Source organism: Varroa jacobsoni, unplaced genomic scaffold (genome assembly GCF_002532875.2).
Source record: "Varroa jacobsoni isolate VJ856 unplaced genomic scaffold, vjacob_1.0 contig04578, whole genome shotgun sequence".
In the NCBI taxonomy this organism is placed as follows: Eukaryota; Metazoa; Arthropoda; class Arachnida; order Mesostigmata; family Varroidae; genus Varroa; species Varroa jacobsoni.
This window is the reverse complement of record NW_019215280.1, coordinates 2,465-9,742: the sequence shown is the minus strand read 5'-3', so window position 1 is coordinate 9,742 and position 7,278 is coordinate 2,465. Positions and strand designations below refer to the sequence as shown.

The 7,278-nt window shown below is 40.2% G+C and overlaps 1 long non-coding RNA gene across 1 annotated transcript; it reads left to right on the top strand.

Moving 5' to 3' along the window:
- Positions 1–2,908: 2,908 nt before the first annotated feature.
- Positions 2,909–4,487, top strand: LOC147751775 (uncharacterized). The gene is made up of 3 exons (XR_015315937.1): positions 2,909–3,076; positions 3,531–3,789; positions 4,366–4,487. It is a non-coding gene; the product is annotated as an uncharacterized LOC147751775 (long non-coding RNA).
- The last annotated feature ends 2,791 nt before the right edge of the window (positions 4,488–7,278 follow it).

Here is a 7,278-nt window from a genome sequence, read left to right as displayed (position 1 = left end):
ACAGAATCTAGGCCTAAGTGAAGGAGAAGTTGCAATAGGAGCGTTTATGCTAATTTTATACACACTGCGAGACTCACGAATGAACGAACGTACACTCCTCTACAGTCCCCAGTATGTGCTTATTCCTAATAATATATATTATGTGTACCGGTTTATTATCAATTGCCTAGGGACGCTGGCGTTCTAGAGTAAATTGAGACGAGCATTCATTCATATGAAGTTCCTGATGAAGCATTTTGTCTTCGCTTAGACGAACCAACTACAAATAGAGATATTGTCTAACAGAACTTATTTATCCAGTGTCACCTTCCCGTAGAGTTGTTTGTAACAGATATGTTGCATACCATACCTTTGATTTGTCGGTACCCTATTGCTTTGATCAGTCAGGAGTATTTAGTGCACGGTTCCTCCTTAGACAGAGTCATGCGAACAATCGACATTTTTAAATCAAACAATGATTTATCGAGCAAACTCTATATAATTAGCGGCCCACGAACGTCTGCTTAAAGGAATGTGCTAAGCGGCCCAACAGCTTATTTCTAGCTGATGATTGAGCATTTCTTGATGTATAATAATACCAAGAAAGAAAAAAAACTATACATGGGCATGGTTCATTCAAGATTTAGCAACAAATTAACCTCTAAAGTGATCTAGAAAACGTTCCAATTACTATAGTAGAACAATTGTTACTACATTAGTTAGACTGAACTACGCTGCCAAGATGTTGACACCTCATAAACTATACAGTTAACGCTGCTACGAGGAAACGCTAACAGTAGTGACTTTCTGTGCCGTATTCTGTATCGCACAGCCGTAGCTTTGATGGTCAAGTCTGTCATTAGACAATTATGGTCGAGTGCCTCTCCCGACTGGACAGAAAAATACCATTACCTACGTCTGTATGAGCGATAGGCTTAAACACGTACAAACATACATCACCAACACATAACGCATATACGTGTGTACGTGCGACGTGACCGACGATTTGTGAGAAACGTATATGATTGTGTTAGTGGGCACCCGAGGTCTGTTTGCATCTGATTGGTCGTTATGCCTTTACTTGTAAGGTCCCAGATCATGAGACGAAATATAGGCTTTTCATATACTATGGCGTACACTGCTTAAGAAGACCTATCGATAGATGATCATGTATCGGAAAATGTTTGCACAATCAGCTTGACCACATGAGTAAAGCGCAGGCCGTTCAATGACATTTGGAGCCCGTTACGCAAAAAGCCTGCTCAAGGTCATGGCGATTCGAACCGCTTACAGATCGTACACTCTACCCCCTAAATAGGTCAGCGTAAGTAGCGTTTGCCCTTCTGTTCATATTGTGTTATTTAATTCGATGTAGAATTTTTTGAATAACTGGGCAATTCTTTTTCCTGCAGCTAGCGTATAACAAACATACGCTCAATTATTTTTCTATTTTTGTCTTTTCTTACATATGCCCTCTAGCTAGAGGCAATTAATATAGATTCGCTTAGGCGTAACGGTTGCTGTTAATAGCATCCTATTCCTTCGTTCGGAGCTATGACTGCGCGGTAGCCTTGAGCGCCCTGGAGGCTGATTTGCGAAAAATTGACTTAGGCAAATTGCTGACTGGGGGGCTAGCACAGAACAGCTTTTAAAGTGTGCCTCCTTTAGTGGCCTCTGTACAGTTTACGTACCACGTCTCAGGACATGACGAGGAATGACAAACACATGTTTGAATATGCTACAGCAAAATAATAAATGCACGCGAAAATGAAGCGTCGGAGGCTTCTTCATACACTCGAGTTAACTCAGTTTCGCATGAACGAGTGATCTGATTGCGGTGATTAAAACGTAATTAGGGAAAACATGCATTCGGCGTGCACCCCAACTCCAGAACAGTTCCAGCTCACATTATCACTAATCGGAATTGCAATGAAATGTAGTATGCCTCTGCTGCTTCATAGAGCCGGCTTGATTTTCGTTGAGCTAGCATATCGCGATTCATTGGCTGCGCCATTGATTCCTCAGACTATTGAACAACGGTCATAGAGCGCAGGACACTATTGCGCCTTGTCTCGTCAACGTTCAACGGACAAACATAATGGTGTTGTTTATATACACACATAAATTACGTATCGATGGCTTACGTTGAGCAAACGTCGGAATAGAGGAAGCAACTTAAAGAGTTTTCCCATAAAGAGTAAATTGCTGAATTCTAATGTGTTTCAGCTCCTAGCCAGTAGTACACATGGGTAATTCCTGTTGGCTGCTATGATCTAAAGCACTCACTTCTTTTCGGGTACGACCTTGTTACGCCTCAGAGCGGTCTTCGATGCTCGTCAAAGACGGATGAAGATGGAGCGTCTTCTAACTTTCACCAAGGGCACCTTTCAGCAAAAAAACCTTATTTCTACTGGAAGTTATTGCTTGTTAGGTAAAAGTAACTGGCGAAGGTCTAGGCGTTTGTCACGCTTTGTTAACGGTCAATTAGTCGAAAATGCTATTAATATTGTACGCAACAGTTTTAAGTTACGAGTCTCAACTGCAAGAGAAGTAGCATTATTGACGAATAGTTATCGACAATGGTGCGTGCAAATGAGGCTTGTTTCAAAGGAAACAAACAAAAAGCAAGCTGCCAATAGAGCAGTTAAATCTTATATAATATAGATTATAGAGGACCGTTCAAGCATTGTTCACACGGTGGAAAGGCGGCTCGTCTGCATCACCAGTAAGTTTTTCGTTATATAGGTAGCGCATCAAGTTATACCTGATAATCTCAATGGAAATCCCAACAAGTAACCAGTAGCCTTTTAAGTTATCTAATCCGTTTAAATTTATAATTTTTAGCTAGCATTGTTGAAAAGTATTTTGTACATGCTTTTGACCCTCATTGGCTAAATTCATGTTCTGTTATTGTTCAATTGATAGTTTCATCCCGAGTATGTTTGTCTTCAGGATCAGCCCAGTAGTCATTATCCGCCAGACGCTTCCAGGCTGATCTAATGTCACTATGTATGTAACAAACTGTCTGCACAATTGTATTTGTCGTTCCGCTTGCTGCACGCGATGACTGAATAACGTTCCATCGTTATGTTGCCTGGTTCGTACCACCGTTCAGCTGAATTACATTTATTTTACACGATTAGTCTTCCTAAGCCATTATTTTATCCTATGGACATTTTACTCTATAGCATTTAACTTCGATTTAGAGACATGTATCCTTGTAAATGGCGTCTGGATAAATGGTCAAAACCTTGTCCCTGTCCAGTTGTCTCCCAATGGTTATCTTGTTAAAGAATGCTTGCATGTATTAAAGCTACTGCGCTATTGAGATAAACATGCACGATATATTATAACAGGCCATGGCAAAATAATTTGTCATATTTTTTTTTATACAGGTTCCACATAACGGGGTCATCGTTGAGACTTCCGTTGGATTGGTCTAATGCCTGTATATATAGATGTCTGCGTCTGTTGTATCATTCAAATGTTTGATTCAATGTCATCATCGAACTGTCGAGCGTTGAAAAGCTCAATAAAAGATTTTTTTTCAGCAAAAAAACATTTACCTTGAATGGCGGACTCAATCGAAATGTGCACAACGAAACCCCGAAGCAAATTTCGACGTTTGGCATACGAATATGGAGAAAAGCCAAGGACGTCTACTGGATGTGAGCCCCCTTCGATCTCAGCTATATCAGCAACCTATTGAAATCGACTGCATCGATGAAAAAATGTATCACATAGCCCAATGGTACTGCTTGCACTTCAGCACAGCAATTTTTAAAACAATGCCGAAAATTAATTTCTAATGTAAGTATAGCTGGAAGCCAGCGCGGAATTAGAGAACGCAGAGATCTATAATATTTTAGTGGTCACAAAGCAATAACTAATCCAACAGTCGACGCTCAAAGTATTCTATAGTGGAATATGGGATCGGTCCACTATCTGAAATTACTCCAGTCAATAATATGATACGGTTTTTTTTCTTTTCGATTCTGCTGTTTTAATGGGAAAAGTACATATGAAATCAGAGCTTCATGAAGCGCTTTTCGTACTGAGAAGTACAGAGCTGTAACCTGTGCTCATGATATAGCGCGCAGGCTTGCCGAGTAAACGTCACTACCAGTTAAAATATATATATATATATATATATATATATATATATATATATATATGTGTGTGTGTGTGTTAGGACAAATAGACGTGTATTAAAGCCGGCTCAGAGGAATATCTGTTATAAGTTATATTAAAATACTTTGCGAGCAGAAAGGTTAAGTAGGCGAAAGACATATGTCGTGCCTTGGAAGCAGAATTAGAATAAAGAGCCAAGCCAGTGCCTACGAATCCTACATCTTTAATTTATGGGTGTCTCCCAATTCGTTCCAGAAAAAAATTCTTTTAAGCCTATTGGCCTTTTTCGAAATTTCAAGACCTGTGAACGATACGTGGATCTATCCTCGAAATCATGAAATCGGCCCACGTCACTTACGGCTGTAGCGCAGACCACCCACAAAACCAGCCCTATGTTTTTAAATTTTCTGAATATAGGCTTCATCTATATGTGTTGTGGTGAAAATAAAAAAAATCGTTCCAAACAAATCTTTTTTATTTTGTTTTTCGGGAATAACCTTCCAGCAGAGCATGTGCCAAAGTGGTTCATCGGGTTGTCGACCCGCGTCGGAACACTCTCTAAGACACGATACATATCTAGATTCTTCAGTACAGTTATTAAGATAAAGCCATTTTGAAGCTTTGTTCGTTTTCACAATGGACAACCAGCACCAAAAACATACGGTAACGTATCCACTTCGTTTAGTATATAGAGGAACAGTATTACGAGTCAGCAAAAACCCTAAAAAGTAAGTACTAATGCAGCGCGGCAAGTTTCTATTTATTGTTGAGGTTTGATGGTGGCTATGGAATTTCTGCCGACACCTCCATCCTCAGCTGAGGCTCAAGATATTTTTTCTAATGTTTTATGCTGCTAATACAGCGGATTGAGCAGCTAGGTACGATCAGTACGAAATATGATTTCACGGGGATCACGCAGCTTGATCCCCGTTCCAGCGCAAAAAATACTATTTATCAAGGGCCTAGTGCACATGCGCCTTGAAACTAAGCTGGGTGCTAGTAATTATTCCGTAAATGAAAATCGTTGCCCGTTGTTGAGCATTTTAGGGATGGGCATATTGGCTTTTCTTCTAGCGTATATATCTCGCCAGGTAAGTAGCTTATCGAATGGGTAACAGTGAGCGTCGAAACACCTTCAGGACTACGTAAGGAATAGATTGCATTGCTTCCCACATCCTTTGAATACGGATATATTAGTATTCATATATTCGTAGCATATTAGTAGTAAGGAGAAGTGTTTTCCGCGAAAATTTCGCTTCTAATAGAATAGACGGGTTGTACGAGATGATAAAACCAATTGTATAATAACAGTAGGCCACTCTATTTCCTATTTGATCATGGATTATATTGCACAATAAAATACTTCCGATTGGATTAATAGCTGTCGATTTTGGAGGAGAATAGAAACGGTAACTTTATCGTTGCTCAACTTCTATAGCAGCTCAACTTCCCATTTTGGCCTAGTAAACATAGAACCTCGGAAAGTTGTCAAGTTTTACTGTGAACAATTATGTATGTGATCTTCACTTGTCTATCAATGGATACTCCAAGAAAACATCCACTTCTTTTCTATTTAGGTTCTTAATGAAAGCATACATGTACATGTCCCTTTAAGGTCATCAGACAGGATAACTAAAATCAAATTGAACAAAAGCAGTTATTTAATATATTACTTCGCAACGCGACTTCGCTTGTCTATTCCGCCGTTCCTTCTCCATTTTCACGTCTCTCTATAGAAAGCTGTGCGCAGTGTTTGTTGCTGGTATGTCCTTGCGCCAAAGCGTCATTGTTGGCTAGCGTGAGTCGTGAGTGAGTGTTAAACGGTCTTTCTTCTGGGTCGCCATTTTACGCATGGCCCTGCATCCTATAAACATAAGTGGACCGGCTCACCATGTGTTTATATATAGTCGTTGTAACCGCATGATGCGTCTGTGTGGTTCCATAGTCGGCAATTGTGTGGCAAGACTGATCCACAGGTATCATACATATACGATAAGGTTCAGCCAAAATACGGCAATACACAGACACATGCACGGATCTATACGATCGTCGACACGGAGGAACGACGTTAAGAAATTTATCTGTAGAACTGTTAGAACATTAAATACGCACAAACATTGTCTTTATAAAAGAATAACTATCTAAAAATAAAAAGATCAATCAACTCATGAGTTGACGGAAACGTTCGCAATACATAGTTTGACAACACTGTCGACCCAGGTATGTAAGCTAAATTTGGACAAGTGTAAATTATATCTGTGTTTAGGTTGGAAAGATATGGAAAGATAAAGGAAGCGAGAGAAATCTGTGAAAATCGAAATTTGTCTAAATTTTCTTTATATCAGAACCCCCTTTCTCGCACTCGCGATTATGACTCAATTAACACATCGACGGCGTCGTATTGACAGACTATCTAGTAGTCTGTGAGCAATAATTTCCTATCGTGTCGTTTTTGGACGTGTTGTCTTTATCCTAATGGCTGTACCATGACTGCGGTTATTTCTGAGACGATTTTTTTTTCAGTACTCACACTACTGTTATACCTTCATAGCATTGAGAATGTCATTTGTTTCGCCTTTGACCCTGCATCACCCTTTCAGATGTGTGTCGAAAATCTACTGCTTGCCCAACACCTACTTGTGGGGTCATGACAGGTAATGTTCAAACTGTCTGAGTAAAAGAACACACTAGCAGGCCTAGATAGGACCTTACGGGCCGCACTTGTCAACCCCGCCATTGTTGTTATGGATGCGGACGTTGGCGACACCATTTCATTGCGTCTTCTGCTTCGCAGGACGTACCACGTGTGTACAGGGAGCCGTTTGAAAATTTATCATCAATACGTTTTAGCCCGTTTGTAGTTGCGTGTCAGCCAACAATGGCGACACAAACCTTTTTGTTGGAAGCTTTTCTGTTCGTTCGCTCTGAGAATGGGATGTGACATAGCGGATAAGCAGGCCGACCTGATTAGCAATAATCTTACTTATGCGTTCATCATTTAAGGTGCAGGGCAACTCTTCCTTGTAGAATCTGACATTTGCAAATACGTGTCGATGCTACTACCCGGTATGTTCAACGCTGTAGATGGTGCTTCTCTATTGAAAGAGTAACAGACTTGATCTATTAGAAACTGTTCGATAGGACCGGGTCATAAGGTAATTAACCTCT